This window comes from Theropithecus gelada, chromosome 7b (genome assembly GCF_003255815.1).
Source record: "Theropithecus gelada isolate Dixy chromosome 7b, Tgel_1.0, whole genome shotgun sequence".
Taxonomy (NCBI): Eukaryota; Metazoa; Chordata; class Mammalia; order Primates; family Cercopithecidae; genus Theropithecus; species Theropithecus gelada.
In genome coordinates, this window is record NC_037675.1 from 9,090,864 (window position 1) to 9,116,060 (window position 25,197).

Sequence of the window (25,197 nt, forward strand, 5' to 3'; positions counted from 1 at the left end):
AATTACTATTATGTTCAATCTGTTCTGTGTGAAGTATGTAAACTTAAATCTCTGCTCAAGAGAACTGCCATTCCTTGCTTTTGTCAAAGAAGCATCTTTAGTATCTTCCCCTTATTTTAATTTGCTGGTTGCAGCGAGATAATTGGCTTGCAACTTAGATCAAAAGGTTTAATTGCATGTAAAATAGGGTTGTAAGGCAGCCCTGATTATGGTAGCATGAGGCTCTCCTCAAATGGTGTACAGATTTTATAGCATGATATCCATCTGGACTCTCCCTATGCATGAATTGGTTGTTGTCTTGGTTCTTACTCTATTTTAAGAGAGCTGATCTTCCTATAAAAAATGAGGTACTACTATGCAAGACACAAATTAGAACCCATATGGATGCACCAGGCTTTGAGAAACTCTCTGAGAGGGCAAAATAGCAGCCAGTCTGTTCCTAGAGATCCCTGTTTTCCAATCCATGAACCTCTTGAATCATGTTTGGCATTCTTCCTCCTCCTGTTTCTCTCCTCACTGAGCCCTACCCAACAACAGAAAAACCCAGAACACTGTTAAATGTGAGTACAATTGTTTATCCTCCCACCCCCACCGAGGGATTCTAGATGGCGAATTGCACTCTGAAGAGCTTCCTAAACTTATAAGAAAGTGATTCTGAAAAGCTCAACATTTTGGTAGAACGGAGAGATTTGACGTTGCTTCTGCTCCAAGAGCAAAAGAGTTGGGTGAGTATTCTTCAAGCACCCGGGACATGCCAAGACTGTGAGAGCACATTCACAAACTCTATCTCCTTTCATCTTCACAACAGGCAGGTATCATTTTCCTCATTTTATAGATGAGGACACTAAGGTTTAAAGAAGCTAGATAACTTGCCTAAGAGCACATAGTTTATATGCAGTAGAACTAGGATTGCAACTCAGTTCTCTCCAAAGATAAAGTCACTTTCTGGCACTACATATGAAAATTAAGTTCTAAAATCTTTAGCCATGCTGCAGAAGAAATAAGAACAGAAGAGAAACCATGGAGGATCACAGTTGTTTGTGAAATTCTCCTGTTTTACGTTGTCCTGTGGTCGCCCACGAACTTGTAAACCACAGGATGCCATATTCGTCTTTCATGGATCTTGGTGTGCATACATCAGCTTGCTGGATGATTTTGTGCACTGAATGTTTCCCATGGTATGTTCTGTTTTTGATCTACTCTAATTGGTCTCTGTCTCCCTTTTGTGAATTATAATACTCTTCTCCTCCAGGCATGTGTCACTCATGAAGTTCAACAATCCCTCCAGCCTCAGGAATACATCAAAGCAAATAACACTGATCACTGCCAGTTGGTTCTCAGGGCTCCACAGCACACTGCCAGCAGGAATTTAGGAGATGACTCTGGAGAGAAAATGTTTGTCCTGAGATCCACTAGCCTGATCCTTCTACGAGCAACTCCAAGAACTAGCAAGTACAGCATCTCTGTCTCTATCCCTCTTAGAGAAATTATTATCTAGACAAAATTACACTGTGCTATCTGGTATTGTGCCATTTTAAATTTCAGCCTAGATCAGTAAAATGGATAAATGACTGATTGAATGGAATGGGGTTCTCAACTTTGGCACTGTTGACATTTTGGACTGTATAATTTTGGGTTGGGGATGAAGGACATGTTCTGTCCATTGTAAGACATTTAGCAGAGTAGGACACTAAGTGTTGCAAGATATTTAGCCAGTAGCATCCCTTGCCATTATGACAACCAAAATTGTCTCTAGACTTTGCCAAACATCCCCTGGGGGTAAAAATGCCCTAGGACAGCCACTGGAATTGAGTGAAACGAACATGTATTATCTGAAAATCAGATGGTGGTTTCCTCCCATTAGGACTCAAGGTAGGTCTAAAGATCTTCCGCATTATGTCAACCCCCTTCTTCATGTACCCCCAGAATATCATACATGAATATTGCTTTGATCATAGGTACAGTGGGTACATCCAAATGCATTTTGTTCTAGGTAATGGGGAATTTAGCTTTCCTCAAAGCAATTCTATGGATCACATCTAATAAAGACCAAGCACATGTAATGTAAGCACATTTACTACCCTGTTACCTGTATATCCAAGCACTTGACAAATACAACAGCATACTAGTTTATATCATGCCAGAGAGGTCGCCCACACATCAGATGGAACACACATTTACTTGCACATTATTAGTCATAAACATTTTGTCCCTGTGCCATTTGCAGAATTAAATAACCACATGGGAGCAAAACATTTAGAAGCAAAGAGAAAAGTGATTTTTCAGATGTGATTGGAAGAAATGAACGGCTGAGTTATCAGGTCATTATAGAAATACTAGTGTAATTCCAGATAGTCCATGTAACTTGTAAGGCACACCAAATTAAACAGCACGTGTAAAACTAACTCGCTTTCACAGACCTTATTAAATTGGCCACAAAGTCTGTACACCAAGAAAAGATTCAAAGAGTTACAAAAAGAACTGTGATTGGGTTGGCCTAGAATAGAATAGAAGACACTTATTTGTGTAATCAAACCTGGACTTTGTAAATGAGGGATCGATTAACCACATAGAGGTTGTATTCAAAGATGTTTGTCCCTGCCCTATGACCTGGAAAATAGAAAAAGGGCTGAGTAAAGGCCTCTCTTTCCTGCTGCTCTCCTCTTCTTTCCCCTCACCTTCTCCCTTCTCTGTTATTAAGCTGATGGTTGTCATCTTATCACTATCTATTTATTGATATCAACTGGTTTTATGCTAGAGGCCAAGAGACCTCACGGTCTGAATTCCTCAGGAATATTCAGAATGCAGATCTACCTAAATTAGTGATGGTGGCCCCACTAACATGAGTTTGTGCCTTTACTAGTCCCAGGTTAGGTAATTTGTATATGTCTTTCTAATTTATTTATTAGTACTGATATAAATTGGTACTTACATAGAATTCAGTCATCCTCTGGTTACCTAGCTTAGGTGATTTCAGCAAGAGATGTCCAGAGTCTCAACATTGGGTGACTGAAGAACAGAAAAACTGGGATGAAATATCTGTCAACATAGCTCAACAAGGAATCAGGAACAGAGAGTCTTCAAGATGGCTGACTAGAGGCATCTGGTACTTGCCTCCTCCACAAAGAAGAACCAAAATAGCAAGTATATTATTACACTTTGAATAGATCATCTAAGAAAGAACACTGGAATTCAACCAAGAAGTGGCAAGAAATACCTAAGGCAAGGAACGAGAGGGAAGTCAGGCAGCTTTCTCGGCCAGGATCAGCTGGGATCCCGGAGAGGCTCCCCAATGCAGGGAAGGATAGGTAAGGGGCTCCCCGTGGTCTGCATTCTCACCATGGACTCATGCAGCCCTACCCATGGGAAAGCCCTTTGACCATTGTGGGCCCTGAAACTAACGTAGGTAGCTACCTGGAGACCGTACAATGGTATTACTCCAGAGAGGGAGCTCACACTGGGTCCCACAACCACCCCCACAAGTCCTAAGAAGCTACAGGAAGGTGCTATTTTGAGAGCCCAGCCCTCACCAGACTGCATTGTGCTATAAGGTCCAACAGCCCCTGTATCTCCACATTCCTGGAGCCCCACTGGCATCCCTAACCTTTAGCCATCACCACTGCTGGCTGCTGCCTCCAGGGCAAAAGCACGAGCCATTGGCAACAAGCCTGCCACTCCCAGTGGGACCTCTGTGCATTTTCATGTCCCCTGAGAGAAGACTCCCACACACACAGCCACCGCCACTATTGGCTGCTGCACCCAAGGCCAAAGCACAAGCCACTGGCAGCAACCCTGCCACCTCAGCAGCAGAGCCACTGTGCACTTACAAGGGACCTGAGGACAGGCTACCTTACCTGCAGCCATCCACTGGGGTGAAAGCATATACTCCCCAGCTGCCTGTCTATGACTGCTGCCACTAAAAGCAACCCACCCAAGAGCAGGGCCATGACAGCCACTGCTGTCCTCATCCAAACATTCCACTGGGGCCCTAGGGATCACCCCACCCCTGCCTACCATAGCCAGCACCTGTATGCACTACCAGAGGGCCAGAGGACACACCTACCTGGCCCATCCTTATCCTCCCCAATACCAAAATGTGTTATCTGAGATCCTTGAGTTCACCCTGCCCCATTTACCACCATTGGCATCTGAGCACTCCTCTGACGGGATTGAGGACAGGCCCACTCAATCTGCAGCTACCAGCATAGCAGGCACCCACGTGCATGCACCACCTGTGTGCCTCAAGACTGGCCCTCCTCACCCATCACAGCTGCTACCAATACCAGCACAGGCCACTTGGGAGCTAGAGGGTTGTCCTGCTATGGCTACTGCCATTACTCACGCCCTGCCCACTGCCCAGGGTTGTAAGGACCCACCCACCCACCTGGCCCACTGCCACCATTGCTGGCACCTGAGCAAGTCAGCAAGCCACCTGGCTACCCAAGAACCAAATTGCCTAGAATAGCTAACACCAATGCAATCATATGCCACCCTGAGGACCAAGGAAAGACACGCTCAGCCTTCAACTGCCTTCACTTGGGCCTGAGGATTGGACTGTCTGGTGTTTTCGTTCCCAGCAAAACTTCACCACAGCCTCCACTAACAACTGCAACCAAAGTCACTGAGAAAATCACAGACACCACTAACACCATTTACAGGTGAAGAAATTACATGGAGACTACTACTGCACACACCCAGAAGTAAAACCAAAGTGTCCTAGCTAACCAACTGGTTAGCTAACCAACTAACCACTGATACATCTTCAGGAAAAAGCCGTTGCCTACAAAAGCAAATCCAAAAAAAAATGGGAGAAGTGACTGTTTTATCAGATGCGCAGATATCAACATAAGGACAAAAGAAACATGAAAAAGCAAGGAAACACGACACCTCCAAAAAAAGTCATAATTCTCTAGCAACAGATTACAATAAAAAGGAAATTTACAAAATCGCAGGAAAAGAATTCAACATATTGATATTAAAGAAGCTCAGTGATTTTTCAAATGTACAATTAAATTAATTTTTACTATAATCACCCTGTTATGCTAAAGAACACAGATGAACAATATAAATATATCACAAAAACAATTCAGGATATAAATGACAAATTTACCAAAAAGATAGATATAATTAAAGAGAACCAAACAGAAATCCTGGAAATGAATAATTTATTAAATGAAATAAAAAATACTTCAACAATAGACAGCTAGAACAGAAGAAACAATTTCAGAGCTTGAAAACAGGTCTTTGGAAAAAAAACCCAGTAAGATAAAAATGAAGAAAAAAGAATGAACAAACCCTACATGACATATGAGACACCTTAAGGTGGCCAATTATTTAAATATTCAGTGTCCCAGAAGACAATAGAAAGACAATAGAATAATAGAAGGCAATAGAAAAATAGAAAACCTATTTAACAAAATAGTGGCTGAAAAATCCCTAATTCTAGTAAGAGTTTTAGACATCCAGATAGAGAAAGCTTACAGATCCCCAAATAGACACAATTCAAAAACATCTTCTCCACAGCACATTATAGTTAAACTGTCGAAAGTCAAGAGCAAAAAGAGAATTTTAAAAACACCAAGAGAAAAGTGTCTAGTCACTTATGAGGGAACCTCTATTAGACTAACCGGGAATTTCTCAATAGAAACCTTACAGGCCAGGAGAAAATGAGATGACATATTAAAAGTGCTGGTGGGGTGGGAATATTATGCAAGAATGCTATACACAGCAAAGTTATCCTTATAAATGAAGGAGAAATAAAGTATTTTCAAGACAAGCAAAAGCTGAGAAAAGATATCACCACTAGACTGTATCTGCAAGAAATGCTTAAGGAAGTCCTACAACTGGAAATGAAAGAACAATATCTACCATCATGAAAACATGTGAAAGTATAAAACTCACTGGTAGAGTAAACACACAAATAAAGAAGAGAAAGGAGACCTGGTATGGTGACTCATGCCTGTAATCCTAGCAATTCAGGAGGCTGAGGTAAGTGGGTCACTTGAGGTCAGGAGTTTGAGATCAGCCTGGCCAAAGTGGCAAAACCCATGGCAACTAAAATAGAAAAATAAGTTGGGCATGGTGGCGTGTGCCTGTAGTCCCAGCTACTCAGGAGGCTGAGGTGAAAGGATTGCTTGAACCTGGGAGGCGGACGTTGCAGTGAGCTGAGATCACACCACTGCACTCCAGCCTGGGCAAGAGAGCAAGACTCCATCTCAACTGAAAAGAAAAAAAAAGGAGAGAGACAGAGAGAGAAAGGATTCAAATGTTACTGCTACAGAAAACCACCAAACCACAATGATTAACAATGTGAGAAAAAGAAAGGAACAAAGGTTTCTTCATATATGCAAAATAACAAGAAATAAATTCATAAAATGACAGGAATAAGCCCTCACTTACCAATAATAATCTTGAATACAAAGGCATTAAATTTTCATTTAAAAGATATTGACTGAAATAATGAATTTTTAGAAAACACTGAACTATATGCTCCCTACTAGAAACTCATCTCACCTGTAAAGAAACATATAGGTTAAAGTCAGGGAATAGAAAAATATATTCCACATGAACAGAATCAAAAGCAAACAGCCGTAGCTATACTTGTAGCAGATAAAACAGACTATAAGTCAAAAACTGTTAAAAAAACAAAAAAGACAAATGTCATTACACACTGATAAAGAGATTAGTTGAACAAGAGGACATAACAATTCTAAACATATGCGCACTCAACACCAGAGCACAAAGATTTATAAAGCAAATAGTATCAGATATAAAAGAACAGGTAGACTCTAATATAATAATAGTTGGGGACTTTAACACCCAACTCTCAGCATTAGGCAGATCATCAAGACAGAAAATTAACAACAACAACAAAAAACCATTGGATTTAAGCTATATATTAGACCAACTTAGAACTAACAGACATTTACAGACTATTTCATTCACAAGTTACAGATATACTTTCTTCTCATCAGCACATGAACCATTCTCCAGGATAGACCAAATGTTAGGACAACAACAAGACTCAACAATCACAAAAATAAAAATTATATCAAGTATCTTCTCAGACTACAATAAAATAAAACTAAACATCAGTAACAAAGGAACTTTGGAAACTGTACAAATATATGGAAATTAAACATGATCCTGATTGACTATTAACTCAAGGAAGAAATTAAGGAGGAAATCAAAAAATTTCTTGAAACAAAGGAAAATTGAAACCCAACATACCAAAATCTATTGTACACAGCAAAAGTTGTGCTAAAAGTTTATAGCAATAAATGCTTACGTCAAAAAAGTAGAAAAACTTCAAATAAATATTCTAATAATGCATGTGAAAGAACTAGAAAAGCAAGAGCAGAACAAACCCAGAATGAGTAGAAGGAAATGACTAATAAAGATCAGAACAGAGATAAATGAAATACTGACTAAAAAATAATACTAAGTATCAACAAAATGAAAACTTCATTTTTTGAAAGATAAGTACAATCGACAAACTGCTAGATAGACTAACCAAAACACCCAAATGAACAAAATCGGAAACAACAACAACAAAAAAGCTATTACAACTGAGACCACAGATATACAAAGATCATCAGAGACTATTATGAAGAACTATACAGTAAGAAACTGGAGAAGTTAGAGGAAAGAGATAAATTCCTGGACACATACAACCTACCAAGATTGAACTAGGAAGAGATAAAAGACCTGAATAGACCAATAATCAGTAATGAGATTGAATCAGTAAAATAATAATTTAAAAAAAAAAAAAGTCTGAGATGGGAGACTGGGTTTTTCTTTCTCCCATCAAAGAAAAACCCAGTACCAGATGGCTTCACTGCTGAATTCTACTAAACTAACAAAGAACACGAGTTTTTCTCAAACTATTCCAAAAAACTGAAGAGGTGAGAATTCTCCCTAATTCATTCTACAAGGTCAGCATCACCGTAATACTAAAACCTGACAAAGACTCAACAGAAAAAGAACACTGCCTGCCAATATTTCACATGAACATAGACACAAAAACAAAATGCTAGCTTACTTAATCTAATACGCATCAAAATTAGAATAAGCCATGATCAAGTGACATTTATACCAGGGATACAAGAATGGTTCAACATACACAATTCAATAACTGTCATATATTGCATATTTAGAAAGAAGGATAAAAGCCATCTGACAATCCCAATACCTGCTGAAAAATCATTTGATAAAATTCAACATCCCTTCACAATAAAAAAAAAACTCTCAAAAAATTAAACATAGAAGAAACACTTCAACTTAATAAAAGCCATATATCACAAACCCACAGTTAACATCATATCAGAAAAGGAAAAACTGAAATCCCTTCTTCTAAGAATTGAAACAAGACAATGATGCCCATTTTTGCCACTCTTATTCAACATAGTACTGAAAGTACTAGGCAATCTGACATGAGAAAAAAAGTAAAAGGCATCTACATTGGAGCCAGGCACAATGGCTCACACCTGTCATCCCAGCACATTAGGAGGCCAAGGCAGACAGATCTCCTGAGGTCAGGAGTTCAAGACCAGCCTGACCAACATGGTGAAACCCCATCTCTACTAAAAATACAAAAATTAGCCGGATGTAGGATGCCGAGGCAGGAGAATCGCTTGAACCTGGGAGGCAGAGGTTGCAGTGAGCCAAGATCACACCACTGCACTCCAGCCTGGGCAACAGAGTAAGACTCTGTTTCAAAAAAAAAAAAAAAAAAAGGCATCCACATTGGAAAAGAGGAAATCAAATTGTCCTTTGAAAATACCATAATCTTACATGTACAAAAGTCAAAAAACTCCACCAAAAAACTTTTAGAGCTGATAAACAATTTCAGTAAAGTGACAGGATACAAAACCAAAACACAAAAATCAGTAGCATTTTTATATACCAATAATAAAATAACCAATAATAAAATAACCAATAAAAAAACTACATCAAGAAAGCAATCTCACAATAGCTACCAAACATAAAATACCTAGGAATAAATGTAAGATGGTGATTCTTAGCATTATTTTTTAGTCAGTATTTCATTTATCTCTGTTCTGATTTTTATTAGTTATTTCCTTCTACTCATTCTGGGTTTGTTTTGCTCTTGCTTTTCCAGTTCTTTCAGGTGCATTATCAAAATGTTTATTTGAAGTATTTTCTATTTTTTTGAAGTAGGCATTTATTGCTATAAACTTTTCTCCTAGCACAACTTTTGCTGTGTGTCATAGATTTGTAAGTTGTGTTTCAAGGCTTTAAGGTGGTGAAGGATCTCCACAAGGAAAACTGCAAAACATTGATGAAGAAAATTAAGGAGGACACTAAAAAATGGAAAGACATCCCATGCTTATGGATCAGAAAACTTAATATTGTTAAAACAACCATACTACCCAAAGCAATCTACAGATTCAATCCAATCCTTATCAAAATACCAATGTTATTTTTCACAGAATTAAAAAAAAATCTAAAATTAGTATAGAACCAAAAAAAGAGCTTGAAGAGCCAAAGCAATCCTAAGCACAAAGAACAAAGCTGGAGCATTACACTACCTGACTTCTACATATATTACAAGGTTACAGCAACCAAAACAGCATGGTATTGGTACAAAAACAGATACATAGACCAATGAAACATAATAGAGAACCCAGAAATAAATCCACATATTTGCAGCCAACTAATTTTGGACAAAGGAAAGAACATACACTGGGGAAAGGACATCCTCTTCAACAAATGGTGGTGGTAAAGCGGAAAATTCACATGCAGAAGAATGAAAATGGACCCCTATCTCTCAGCATGTCTAAAAATCAACTCAAGATGGATTAAAGACTTAAACATAAGACCCAAAACTTTAAGACTACTAGAAGAAACCTTAGGGCAGACACTTTAGGACACTGGCCCAAGGCAAAGATTTTATGGCTAAGACCTCAAAAGCACAGGTAACAAAACCAAAAACAGACAAATGGGACTACGGTAAACTAAAAAGCTTCTGTGCAGAAGAGGAAACAACCAATAGAATGAAGAGATAACTTGTTGATCGGGAGAAATATTTGCAAACTATTCATCCAACAAAGGACTAATATCCAGAATACACAAGGAACTCAATGGCAAAAAATATATAAATAAATAATTTTATTACAAAGTGGTCAAAGGGTATGAATAAATCTTATTATTCCTCAAAATAAGACATACAAATGGTCAACAGGTATATGCAAAAATATCCAGCATCACTAATCATCAGGTAAATGCAAATCAAAACCACACTGAGATAATATCTTACCCCAGGAAGAATGGATATTATTAAAAAGACAAAAACTATCAGATGCTAGTGAGGATGCACAGAAAAATAAACTCATATGCATTTGGTTGGAGTGTAAATTAGTACAGCCACTGTGGAAAACAGTATGGAGATTTCTAAAAAACTGAAAATAGAACTACCATGTGATCCAGCAATTCTACCACTGAGTATTTATCCAAAGTAAAGAAAATCTGTATATCAAAGAGATACCTGCACCCCCATGTTTACTGCAACAATATTCACAAGAGCCAAGATAGGGAATCAACTTGAATGTCCATCAGTGAATGAATGGATAAAGAAAATGTGGCATATATACATAATGGCATACTATTCAGCCATAAAAAAGGATAAAATTATGTTATTTGCAGCAACATGGATTGAACCAGAGATCATTATGTGATGTGAAACAAGCCAGGCACAGAAAGACAAATATTGCATGTTCTCGCTCATACGTGGGAGCTAAAAAAACGTGGATCTCATGGAAATAGAGATTAGCTTGTTGGTTATCAGAGGCTAGGAAGGGTGTGTGGTGGTCAATGTGGAGGAAGAGTAAAGAGAGGTTGGTTAATGTGTACAAACACACAGTTAGAAAAATAAGTTTTGGTGTTCAATAGGAGAGTGGTGTGCCCATAGTTAACAACAATGTATTGTATATTTAAATAGAGCTAGAAGAGAGAACTTGAACTGCTCCCAACACATAGAAATGACCAATACTCAAAGTGACGGATAGTCCAAATACTCTGACTTGATCATTACACATTCTATATATGTAACAAAATATCACATGTATCCCATAAATATGTAAAAGTAAAAATACGATGTATCAATTCTAAAAATAAACATCAAAAAGAATCAGGAATAGCAACTCCAGTAACATTTAGAATACAGCTGAAGTCCTTAGAGAAGACTCAAAGCTCTGCTCCTCATGGTGACCTACATATGCAGAGGTAATGGAATTCTAGAAGTGAGTCTGCAGGTTTGAGCATCTCAGTATAGGGTCTGATACCTTCCAGGAAGATCACAAGAAGGACAATTTTCTAGGTCCCTCCTATTAATGCCTAAATGTTCCAAGATAAGTGGGCTAATGCCTGGTCAGCATGAAAAAAGACATCTGATTAAGAAACAGGTGATTTCACAAAGAGGGGATCCTAGAGCATTTGACTTCAGATCAGCCACTTCAGAGGAGGGGAAGCTGGGTCATAGGGTAGGACTATATTAGGTTTCTCAAGAAAGGAGGGTCTACTTTTTACAAAAGGCTCCTTCTTCCAGGGATATTGAAATAATTGAAGCATTGAATTCTCTTTACTATTCATCATGGCCAAATTTCAAACATGGCATGCTCATAATGTTAGGAACCTCAGCCAATAAACTTAATTCCTCAAGCTTCTGGATAGTATTTAATAGATGCATGACCTGAAAAAATTATAATTCATATCTTTTCCCCAATACTCTTCTCACACAAGTAGCGAATCATGGAACAATATAATTTTACCCAAAAGACTGCCTAATCCAGGATTTTTTTGAAAGGTCGAAAAACTCCTACTGAGAGTATATGATCTAGATTTAGATGCCACAGGAGACACAGCATTAAATATCACTGTATCACATAAAGAAAAATGTTTATTCTCAGTAAAGAGTTTATTCTTCTTTTGGGAAATGTCTGTTCAAGTCTCAGTTATTAGTCTATTTCCAATACCTCTCCAATATTTGATAATCTTTTTAGAAAACAGAAAGCAGACCTGAGGCTCAGAAACTGCACAGGCAACAATATCTAGCTGGATTTAAATAACATTATATGTTTATATTACATTTATTTTTGTGGCTACTTCCTGTATGTGCTAAGTGCTACTGCTATACTATGGCTATGTAAAAAGTTTCACCTTAAATAATGTTAGGTTAAAATGATTACATTTTTGATGTGCAGTTCTAGAAAAAGAAACAAAAAAAATTTTAATGTACAGATTTCCTGGAAATAATAGTGTTAAGTAAACAATAGTCCAGTTGAACCAAAAATACGAAAAAAATTATAAAAGTAGTATGCAAATGATTAAAGTTTAGGAAAAACTGATCTTATCACTACCACTTATTTTACAGATGAGGAAATTGTTTCCTAAAAGGTTACATGGCTTGCCTAAGGTCACATAGCCAATTAATAGCAAAGCCAAGATTTGAACCCATGTCCTATGATGCTCAGTCTTATCAATAATCATATGTAGTGGATGCTGGGCATGTTCCTCCAAGATCTCCCCTTCAGAACTGAGGCAATTATCCCCCCAACCACAGAGAGTATTAGTGACCAACAGCTCTCAGCAGTATCTTCTGGAAATTGCTGTAAGGTTAAAAAAAAGTATCCAAGGTCATGTGACATTATGATATGGTAAAAAATATAGATATATTTTTCGAAATATATATATATTCATCCCCAGTTCCTGGCACAGAAAAATCCTTCTAATTTCCTGAATGATAGGAGTATCTTCTGTTATAATATTTGGTCTTAGTCCCTGGTCCCTGACACAAGAGCTTCTAAGACCCTTGGAATTTCCAGAGTGCTAAGCATGTCTTTTTGTATGCTAATGAGATGGCCGGTGACTGGAGGACCCTAGACAGATTCAGGATGGACTCTAGTTGCCAGAAAGACTAAGACATAGTTGGAGGGTTGGAACTTTCAGCCTCACCTCACAACCTTCAGGGAAAGGAGAGGGGCTGGAGATCAAAGTAACTGCCAAAGGCCAATGATTCAATCAATCAGGCCTATGTAATGGATCCTACATAAAAACCTCAAATGTTGGGGTTCAGAGTGCTTCCAGGTTGTTGAACACATCGATCTGCTAGTAGGGTGGTGCACCCTAACTTCCTGGGACTAATGTTCCTGCTCTCAGGACCTTTCCAGACCTCCTCTATGTACCTCTCCATCTGGCTATTCATTTTTATCCTTTATCATAAACTGGTAAATGTAAATAAAGTGCTTTCCTGAGTTCTGGGAGCTGTTCTAGCAAATTATCAAACCTGAAGAGGGAGCTGTGGGAACTCCCTGGCTATGAAGCCAATTGGTAGGAATTTTCAGGTGATTGGCATACAAAGTAGAAGCAGTCTCATGGGATTAAGTCCTTAACTTGTGAGATCTGATGCTAACTCTAGGTAGTTAGTATCAGAATTGATGTTAAAGGTAGGATACCCAGGTGGCATCCAGGAAGTTGAAGAGTTGGTTGTTATTGTGGGAACCACCTCACACATTTGCTCTCAGAAGTGCTATATTAATACAAACAGATCATAGTAGCCGTGTCCCATATCTGGAAGCAGCCTTCATCCGATGACTGGTCAATGATGCAGGGGAGAAGGTGTACAGCCTCAACCCCTTTGCTGTAGGATGAGACAATTGCTGAAGGACCATCTAAGTTGCAGAGCTCAGTGTGGAATCATCTGGAGCCTCTGTTGTGACTACATTGCAGTTCAACCTCCCCTCTGAACAATCCTACTTCCTTCATGATCCCACATGCGGATCCAGGCATTCCCCCAATAAACTTCCTGCATGCAAATCTTTGTCTCAGAATCTGCTTCCCAGGGAAGCTATAAAACATCATTTTTCTTCTCTATTTCCAATTAAAATATAAAGTTATCAAAATACCATGTCATTAAAGAGGACAAAGCAAAAGCAAGTAAATATTAATGTTTTCATTACCTGTGACCAGATTAGAATATTTAACTCAATGCCAAAGGCTGCTATAAAACTTACATCGTAAGAAATCAAATAGAGTATTATCATAGATAACGTATAAGAATTTAGGGAGATTTTTGGTCAAAAATTAATCATAAGATTATAAATGAGAGCTTAAACTTGATAGTGTCAATTATAGATTTAGCTCTAATTTTTGAAGTAACAACTGCAAATATAGAGATTCAAATATTTGAACACATATCCACATCAGACAGTAGTTCACATTGTCTAATATTATTTTAAAGAATATGCTATTTTGAAAGAACTTTTGATGTAATTTCAAAGATATAAAACTAGATTAGAATATAATAGGAATGTTTCCTCACCTAATGAATTCAACAGACACTTAATAAAGGCTATATTTCAGGGAATATAGACTTCAATAAGATGTTATTGCTATTAGAATATTATCAGCATATTGAAGGGCTAAGACTCTCTCATTGTCTCTTTAAATACTGTTGCTGCCTCATTCTCTCCTCTCCTTCCAGAACTCCAATTAAATGTATGTCCAACCTTCTCACTTTGTGTTTCTTACCTGCCCTTCAGCATGTTCAATTATTTTGACTGTCTCTGCTTCATTCTGTATAGTCTCTTATGACCTGATTTTCAGCTCTTTCTTTGACCAAGTCTAATCTGCAGTTAAACCTATTGAGCTGTTCATTTGGTTTTTATATTTTTTAGTTCAAGAACTTCTTCTGATTAATAGTTCCTCTTCAAATCTACTGTATTACTTCTTGTAGATTATAGTTCACTGTCCAAAATTTCAAACTTGGCTTCTATCTCTTTTACCACAGCAACCAAAGTTCTCTTATATTCTATGTGCAATATTTTCAGTTTCTGGGGTACTGGTGGGTCTAATTCTATCATCTATTATTTCTTATGGTGTTTATCCATATTAACTTATCTCCCTCTGATGCCTGGTTTTTAAATTACTTGTAGAATTAATATAGGGCCTCATATGACATTTTCTTCCACCAATGATGTTTTTAATTTGCAACTAGCAGGTACTTAGGACTTTTAGGCATATGAGACCACCTTTTCAAGTCTTCAGATTTTCTGAGTCACCCAGAAGAGTTGGAGAATGACTCTATGTGAAGACTAGCTTGTGTATGGTTCACTTTTACTTCTAGAGAGCAGTCCTTTAGGTCTCAGCCCTAAAGCAGGGAGTGGATCCCTAGTATCTCCATTCCTGGAGAGCTCTATATTGTTCTTGTTCTCCTAGATGAGGGAAGTCACTGAATATACAATTCAACCTTTCCAACCACACCTTCCAAAACAGTAAATGCTTCCAAAGCTGCTATTATTTGAATGTGTTCCCCAAAAACCGTGTGTTAGAAACTTAATCCCCAATGCAATTGTATTAAGGGGTAGAACCTTTAGGAGATAATTAGGCAATGAGGTTTCTTCTCTCATGAATGAATTAATGCCATTATTGGGGGAATAGGTTTATTATCTTGGGAGTGGGTTTCTTAGAAAAGGAGGAATTTGACCCCCTCTTGCTCTCGCTCTCCCTCTCTTTGGCTTTCCATCATGTGATGCCTTCTATCATGTCATGATGCAGCACGAAGGTCCTGGTCAGATGCCAGCCCCTTGATCTTGGAATTCCCAGGCTCTAGAGCTATGAGTCAATAAATTTCTGTTCATTATAAATTGTCTAGTTTTTGGTAATCTGTTACTGCAGCATAAAATGGACTAAGACCAAGACAAAAGTACCAGAGTTTTACTCTTTTCTCTGAATTTCTTACCTCTCTTGACTTCAATCCATTACAAGCTCATTGTATCATTAGAACATTGATTTTTAGAATAAAAAATTTATATTTTATCCACATTTTTAAATTATCTGAAGTTCAATGGTTGGTCTGAAATATCTAACCTACCATTATTCAAGAGCAGAGGTTCATGGAAGGTTAGAGATCAACTGAGATCCCCCTTCTTTAAAAAATACACTGGGAACATTGCTACCGCTTCATTTATAATAATGCTTTATATTATTTGTTCATATATTTACTCAAGCAATCACATGGCATAAGTTCTCAATCTAGTTGTGGACAAATCTTCTGAGATTCAAATGTTTGGTGTAAGTGCATATGTATGCTTATCTAGGGTTTTTAATTTTCTGGAGACTCTCAAATGTATATCTGATTCTTCATCTCTGGGAGGGCAAGAACATTATATTTATTTTGAGGTTCTCAATGCCTCGTAAGGGTTTGTTGAATAGAAGAAGGACAACTATTTTTATAACCAAGTAAATCATAGATGATTCAAGAGAGAGGTACAAATGCTTGGGTGCAACTTTGGAGAAGGGAGATATGCCATCTACTTACATTGTCAGAAAAGGTTTTCTTCGAAAAGTAACATTTTAGTTGATCCATCAAAGGTACTTAAGACTTTCACAAGTATAAATCAAGTATGAAAGATGTTGAAGACCAAGTTGGGATATGGACATAGGAAGAATATTGTGTCCAGTACAGATACATGAGAGATATATAATTGGAAAAAAAAATTGTGAGATTTATTTCACTGGAAGTTGCTGTATTATCCTGACCTTTAAGATCTTCATTTGCTAAGACAAAGCCCAAGTAGTGTTTACCTGGAAAAACTTAAACCTGATCAAGTGGCTTATTGCCCTGAATTGTTCACAAGTTTTTATATATATCTACCTGGAGAAAGTGTCTTTAGCTTTCAAAGGGAATCAGTGGGATTAAAAAAAAAAAAAAAAAAAAAAACTAAAAGCTTATAACTCACCGCCTTGTAGTGTATGAATTGATAACCGCATAGGCAGACAGAAATGCGTAGGTATAGCTAAACATGTTAACAGCCGCTGAGTGTTTTGATCTTCCCCAAGAGACTTGGAGTAATGATGCTACTGTGTTCTCAGTTGGTCACCACAGAACAGAGAGGTCATAGAGCAAAGGGGGTTAAGAGTGACCACAGCATTCTGGATTTCTTTCTTCCTGACATCAAACATTAGCATTTGAAAGAATTTTGATAGGAAAGTGTCTGCTGATAAAATTCTGAAAAACTTTCCACCCACTACTTTCCACTCCCCGGCACAGAGAAGCATTTAATAAACATATGAACAATAACAAGAAAATAATAATATGCCAAAGAAACAGATTATATTACTAGGCAAATCTCCTAGCACTGATGTCAAGACAGAGAAGATACTGACCCATAGGATTCAAGTCAACCAGAAAGTCAGTGGCAGTACCCAAAATCAACTCTGGCTTTCCTAAAGCCCAGCCAAGAAACCTATATATGTTAATTTAAATAAATATGTACATCAGATTTCAAACTTTCAAATGTTATCATGCAGAGCTCTATTGGGTGGCACAGAAATGAGGCCTTCCGGTAAAAGAAATTTTAAAGCTACAAAAGTGTTAACTCTTGGCACGAGCGAGTGAAGAGTAGTATGGCAGAGAAGCTCTATGAAAGCAACAAGATATAAGGAAAAGGAAATGATATGGTGTGAAACTCAGACAACATTAAGTATAAAAGTTAGATCATGGGGGGAAAGCCTTGCAGCAAAAATAAACCACTAAAGAAAAGTTTGGTATATTTCACTATTAAAAAGTAACATATATAATATCAAAAAATAAACAGCATAAACAAAGTCAAGCCCAAGTGAAATGCTAGAAGAAAATATACTTCTATTTATTTAAATTATGGTACAACCATGAACTAAAAAACTATATAACTATCACACAACATTAAGCTGGCTATATGTGTTGGCATGAAAAATGTTCAAGTACATTGGTATGCAGGAAAAGCAAATTGAATAATCGTGTGTAAAAATGATAAAGATATAGGTATATAACGATAGAAACATCTCATTGCTATATGTACATAAACATCTAGAAGAATACTTAGCAAGTGCTTACGAAGTTGTCTTAGGAAGTAGAATATAATGGGGAATTTTTTCTCCCTATAATTTATAACTACATATTAATTAAATTTTTTACAAATAGTGAACTGGTATTACCTTTATGGAAAAATATGTTTAGTGGAGAAAGGACAGGTAAAAACAAAAGGGATGCTGTAGACTGGTGAATGGAATGTATTAGAATCTGGAGTCAGACTGCCAGTGTTTAAACTGCAACTGCTACTTAAAGACTGCAAGAACTAAAGCAAATGCCTGTTGTTCTTTATCTGTATCTGTAAAAGGGGGAAAACAGCCATATATTCCTCACAGGATTGTTGTGAGGTTACGTAACAGAAGACAGGAAAAATACTTAAGCTATTTCCTGGTACGTAGTAAGTGCTCAACAAATGTGAGGGGTTCTTGACAAAAACACTTCTTGAATTTTAATGCCCATTTTTCTTCAAATATTATCATCTTAACCCCTTCTAAAGTACAAAAATTTAGTTGTCATTTGGGTCCATTTTTTTTTTTCCTTTTGAACATATTAGGTTGAAGCAATTAAAGTCAAAGAAAAAGTGGGATTTGCTTATAGTGTCCTCTTAATCTAAATATGAAAAGTAAAAGGTATCTGCATTCTCCTCAGGACTGGTTGGCTTAATTCTGTCTTCAGAGGGCTGGGATATGGATGCTCTGGGTCAAAAGTGTAGGGCATTGAGCTAGCACTGGTTGGTGGGATCTGGAGATTAGAAATGTTAACATGTATTGTTTTGCGGAGGGGAAGGATGAGGGGAGAATTCATTGCTGACCATTCATTAGAGAAGTTGCTTTTCCCCAGGTCCCCTAGGAAAAGCTTCATCAGATGCTGTGACTGTGAAATCTGACCCTGCCTTTAATGTGAAACCTGAAGCTAAAGCTATCCTTATCGCCATATGGCTTCCTGATCAGAATCAGAATGGCTCTCTTGAGCCTCTAGAAAGAACCCTTCTCTAAACCTCCACATCTATTGCTTATATTATTTTATCCCCATCAAGTAAGGACCAGAATTCATGTCAATGCAAGGCCTGCAGACTGGTTGTATGGTCATTAGCTGGTGGTATTCACCAACCAGAGGAATGACCCTAGGTTTCCGACAGAACTAACTTCAAATCCACTCACATTAGAATAGTTATAACATGCTGAAACCAGTTTCCAAACCAAGAGAAAGTCAACAGTCACAAGGCAGCAGAGATATAACATGGCATTGGTCTAAAACCATTATTTGCCAAATGTGTTCCATGGATCCCTAATGTCCTATGAAATACTAGTGGGTTTTGCAAAAAAAAAAAAAAAAAAATGTTTATCTTATTTCCTAGATGGTTTAGAAATGCCATATATTATGTCTCAAACTTATTAATATACCATGCACATTCATTTTATTAGTCAATCAACAAACATTTATTGAGCACCTACCATGTACCAGACAGTACTTTAGGTAGTATGAAAAAGAGTAAGCAAGACAGATAAGATTCCAACCATGATGGAAGAAGAAAAGGAGCACAAAAACAAATATTAGAGAACACGCAGACAGGAAAATGAGAGAGATGGGGCATACAGTGACCCGATAGCTCATTGGGCTGTCAGAGAAATCCTCTCTGAGTAAAAGGTATTTAAACTGAGAATTGAAAGACATGAGTATCTTTAAAGACTTTTTTTAAATGAAGATTCTTTAGTAAAGAAATATAGTAAACGTATTTATCCTGACATTTCAAATCCATCTGTTTCCACAACCCTTTTTGAGTGGAATACCCATTGGCATCCCAGGGAACACTACTGTTCTTTGGAACCCAGTTTGAGAAGTTCTGGTTTTATCTTGGGATTCTAGTGCTGTTGAATGCAGACCATTATCTGCATAATAGTCCCCTATCACAAATAAATGCTGCTGAAATAACCTGAAAGCCCACCCCCAGTGGGCTAATGGATACAAGCACTTTCTCCACCCATAGCGAGAAAAGCTGTGGCAGCAGTCGGAGACTCAGGACTCTGAACTGCATGTTTCAGGTTCTCCAAGACTTGCACCCAGAGGCATGGTTTGATCTGTTGCTTTTACAGGAAGGGCAGCCTGGGAGTTGAGAACATCCACCACAAAGAGGTAAGTTACTACGTGGCAGTTTGCCACAGCAATTAGCCCCTCATGCTCCACCACTAGCTTTCCACTCCATCTCCCGCCCTTACACCAGGCTTGTGATTCAAAGGCCTTCAGGCCAGGGGCAACAAACTATGGCCTGTGGGCCAAATCTAACCCACTGCCTGTTTTCCAAATAAAGTTCCACTGGAACACAGGCATACCCATTCATTTGCATATTGTCTACAGCTGCAGTGGCAGGGTTGCGTAGTTGCAACAGGGATCCCCTGTATGGCCTACAAAGCCTGAAAACTTGCCATCTGGCCCTTGCTGATCCCTGTTCTGGACACCTGTTCTGCACCCTTTTGGCCAGTCCTTCCAGCCTGTGGAGACAGCTACTGTCCTTGCTGACTGTGCTAGGTGAGGGTTTCCATCTTTCCCCAGCAGACACTCACACCTGGGGAAATCTATTGACAATCTTCTAAATGCCTCTCCTTTTCCTTAGAGAGTTAATGCACCTGCTGAGGGAACTTCTGCTGGTATGAGATTCCCTCTGCTCAAATTCCAGCTATGCCACTTGCTCACTCTATGATCATAGAAAATTCACTAACCTCTCCAATCTTCCATTTTAAAGCTTTAGAATGAGGATAATATTAACTGCCTCAGGATTGTTGCAAAGATTAAATGAGGGTGGGGTGCGGTGGCTCACGCCTATAATCCCAAAACTTTGGGAGGCTGAGGAGGGCAGATCACTTGAGGTCAGGAGTTCAAGACCAGCTCTGGCCAACATGGTAAAACCCTGTATCTACTAAAAATACAAAAATTAGCTAGGCATGGTAGTGCATGCCTATAATTCCAGCTACTCAGGAGTCTGAGGCAGAAGAATCGCTTGAACCTGGGAGGCAGAGATTGCAGTGAGCCGAGATCATGCCACTGCACTCCAGCCCGGGTGAAAGAGCGAGACTCTGTCAAAAAAAAAAAAAAAAAACCATTAAATGAGATGATGCATATGAAAAACTTTGCATAGCTCCTGACTTGCAGAACCTGTTTCATAAATGTTAGTTATTATTTTAGCTATTATGAAAAGGACCCAGAAGGGGGAACTGAACACACAAGACATAAATGCTATGAGTAGTCCCTTAATGCAAAGTATCTCAAATCACTTTCAACTAACAAATATGTGTTAAGCAAGTTTTGGCATAACATCCAGTGCTTTCACTAGCTAATGGTATCTATGTGGTTAATAGATGTTTGTTTTGGAGCTACCACTTTTGAAAACCATTTGTTGTTATATATAAAGCTGAACATATGTGCACCCTAGCATCCCACAACTTCACCCCTAGATATATACTCAACAGACATGTATACATTTGTTCATAAAGACATGCACTAGAATGTGCAAAGCAGCACTATTTCATTATAGCCCCAAACTGGAAACTACCCCAAATATCACCAACTCCAGAGGGGATAAAGATATTCACACAATGGTATGCTATTGGGCAATCAGAACGAACCATCTACAACAATATACAGCAACATGGAGGAATCACACAAAGTTAAGCAACTTAAGTCATTTGCACAAATGTAAGCAACTTATTTGCTTAACTTTTGTGTGATTCCTCCATGTTGCTGTATGTTACTCCATGGAAGTGGGAGTGAGGGGGCCCTTCTGGGATGCTGAGAGTATACTGCTACTTCATCTGGGTGCTAATTACATAGATGCATTCAGTTTGTAAAAAGTTACCAAAAAACAGAAAGGAGAGAAAAAAGAAGGAAAGGAAGGAGGGAGGGAGAGAGGAAGGGAGACTTATTGAGCACATACTCTTTGCCATTCTGTTTTCTTTCATGCCCTCTATTATATTCATTCTTTTATTCCTAGCTCTTGACCTTGACTGCTCCCTTGTCTCATATCACCTTTTTCTCTAACAAGAACCCGATTTGCAGATCTACGACTTTGAAGGAACCACTTGCTCAGTGGAAAAAGCACAGACCCCACAAACTCTCCACTTTCTTTATTTCAGGCCTGGAAAAAGGAGATGCGACTCACACCCAGGAGGATGCATTTCCATACACCCATTTCTGAAATATGAAGATGTGCCCAGTCTGTTTGATTCATAGCTGCCTATTCCACAATTGCAGATACAGTAATTGATAAGCCAGACCAAGTTCTCTTCCCCAACTCCCAGGGCTGGAACTGGGTCTGTGTTTGGTCCTCATGAGATCAGTTCCAGTTTTAGAAACTGAGTAAATTGTGGAGTAAATATTGCCAAGTGATGGATTTCTGCTGTGGGCATGGGTCTCTGTTGGCCATTTGTCTCAGCATATCACCAGCAAAGCACCTCATTGCATTGCATTTCCAATTACACCTCAAAGCCCCACTGGCCCCCTGTCCTTCACCCTCTGCAGAGGTGGGTGCTCAGGGAGACAGATCCAAAATCTGGGCTCAGAAGATGGAAATGCCAACTGCTCTCAATTTGAGAGTGGGATGAGACTTTTTGACTCAACTCTGGTTAATTCAGTCATGCTGTCAGAGCTGCTTTGATGCAAGGACATCTGAATGCTGCCCCTAAAATCACAAATTAAAAACAACAACAACAAAAATCAAATGTTGTAGAACAGTTCTCCTGCCCCAATCTCCGAGCCTCAGTTCATCCCAACCCTTCCTCCTAGGGTTAGAGAGAGACTCAGGATAAGTTGAGATACAAGGATGAGGTAAGTGACAGGAGGGGCTGAAGGTTGGGACTAAGAGTTGGGAACAGGCATAGGAAGAAGTCCAGTGACAAAAGCCTGGTCAGGAATGGGGAATTAGGACAGATCACATTACATGATAAGAAAAAACAGTGCTGCAGTCATGTTGAATGTTCCAGAAGAGCTCTGCAATTATCATCTTGGTTGAATGTCTTGCAACTCTACCACTCACATGCAGGGATAGGCAGCCATTACCAAGGGCATGGTTGGACCTGAAGCTTACCACTCAAGATCCTCCAGCATTTGGTCAAACTTCCATCTCCATCTCATTTCTTCCCCCTCATGAACTGTCATTTTAAATCAAACTCCATGCCATGAAAAATCTGTACCCCCCAACACACCAACAGAGGGAAGATCACTAGGCACCCTCCTTATCCTGGTAAATGTACCTCCCCCTGTTGAAATCAGACCCATTTTCCAAGGCCTTGCCTGAATCTCTATTCAGGAGAGGTTTCTTCCCCCAACTTCCATAAAATTTTCTTTTGATGTTTACCTTTACCACGGCATTCATCGCATGCAAACTTGCTTTATGAATAATTTTCTTTCTTCCTCCTAGCTCCTACACTGCATTTTCATGAGGGCAGTGACTGTATTTCATTACAGTAAGTGCTCCTACTTATTGGGCATGTACCAATATGCTTACTTCTTCTCATAAATTTTCTCTAAACTAATAAAAAATCTCTAAGTAGGTGTTATAATTCTCATTTTTACACATCTCTTCTAGCACATAGAAAGCTATGGCTAGTTGGATGGATGGATGGATAAAATGAATGGGTAGATGAGTGAATACATGGATGAATAGATGGATATTGAAAACATCCAATTGACCCAAATCCAAAATATTACCTTCCTTCATCAGGAGTTCCTTACTCCCACACCAAATTGGGATGTGGAAGATGATATCGGTTCTAAATAGGCCTTCCTCTATTGTAGAAAATTCGTTTCCCCCCAACCTTCAGATTTAGTCAGATGAAGGTAATACCCTCAAAATAAAGAATAAGTGAATATTCCGTAGGTTGCTTAAGCAATGCAAACCAGTGAAAAGGCTGTAGGGGAACAAAACTTGCCTCACATCTCTTATCTCAGGATTTACTAAGTCTCTGTCCTTAAGCCTTGAGCAGCTTATCCTTTCCTTAACCATCCGTATCCTCATCTATAAGACAGGAGAACAACCACATCTTCCTCACAGGTGGCAGAGAGACGAAAGTTAGGTAGTGGAGGTAAAAGCCTGGCACAAGTGGACCCTTAATAATTGTTCATTTTCTCCAATCTCTAATTCCAAGAAATGTAAGAAGCTGTGAAAGTAATAAGGTCTTGAAAAACAAAACACCAAATAAAGGCTTCTCCCCACCTAAAGCTCAGCATACGCCTACACACCGTCATCATCCCTTCCCTCCCCAGGTTGATTGTCACGAAGCCATTCCTTAGGCAGACAGATGTAATTTCTTGCCAGTTTTGTTTCTTGTCCATTTGGCCCTTATCCTCATAGGGCTTCCTCTTTCTTTGTTTCTACTAATGCTTGAAATTAAGACAGTTTTCAGTTTGTTTCTATGTTTGAGTTGTGGTTGAAGCAGGCATCTCCAACAAACCCAGAAAGCCTCAAACTTCCTAGGGAACCTTGGAAAGTCTACACAGTGTTTGCTATCTAAAAGAAAATTCTTCCCTTGATAGTCCAAATCCTTCTGTTTAACTCCAAGGAAAAAGCTCAGCTTCCGTTCCACTTGCCCCAGTGGATACAATAGAGGGATGTTCCCATGTCCTCTATGGAGAGTTCTACAAGGGAAAATTTCAAACACATATTTTGGAAGCAAAACTCTCAAGTGCTATGAATGAAACCTATCAGTTGTCATTTTTCTACCTTTCTTCTATTTGTAGCCCAGAAGCTAAAAATCACCTGTTATCTTGGAAATAATCCCTGGCAGATTAAGTTCAAGGGGGAAAAGTGGACTGGTCACCCCAGCTGAGGTTATCTAAGTTCCATGGCTTACTCGAGACAGGAAGCCCCACATCCTGCAGCCTCATTCATAATCCATAGTAGATGTTCTTGGATCCCAAGTTGAGAAAAGAAGTTAACTATGCACATTTTGGCAAAGATGCAGACCAGGGTTTGATCTAGCAGCTATCACATGAAATAATAAAGTACAAATGGAAATGGCAAAAATGTGCCCATATCACAGCTCAGAGTGTGCCAAAGCTGACCGAATAATTTTACATTTTTCATGTTTCAATAAAGGTACTTAACTGGCATTTTGTGGGACCCTGCTGGGTGACAGCCTGCGGCATCAGAGCTGGCAAGGAGCCCACATCCTGCAACCCTGGCAGTTCCCCATCTTCTCCATTAGCTCGAACCACATGGAGAGACGAGAGCAGGACAAATGAGACAACTCTTTTTTTTCCCAAGTATATTGGAGTCCACCCAGGAAAAAAGCAAGGCAGGTTGATGAAAAGTGTAGGCAAGTGTTCCCAGCCTCTCC

At 38.7% G+C, this 25,197-nt stretch overlaps 1 long non-coding RNA gene across 1 annotated transcript in view; it reads left to right on the forward strand.

Annotated features, from left to right (window-relative positions):
- The window catches only part of LOC112629357, a 33,379-nt gene extending 8,409 nt beyond the window's left edge, over positions 1-24,970 (forward strand). The window contains exons 3-6 of the long non-coding RNA XR_003120581.1: positions 606-725; positions 19,963-20,002; positions 21,997-22,119; positions 24,599-24,970. This is a non-coding gene — a long non-coding RNA (uncharacterized LOC112629357). The remainder of the gene's footprint in view (positions 1-605; positions 726-19,962; positions 20,003-21,996; positions 22,120-24,598) is intronic.
- Positions 24,971-25,197: the final 227 nt, after the last annotated feature.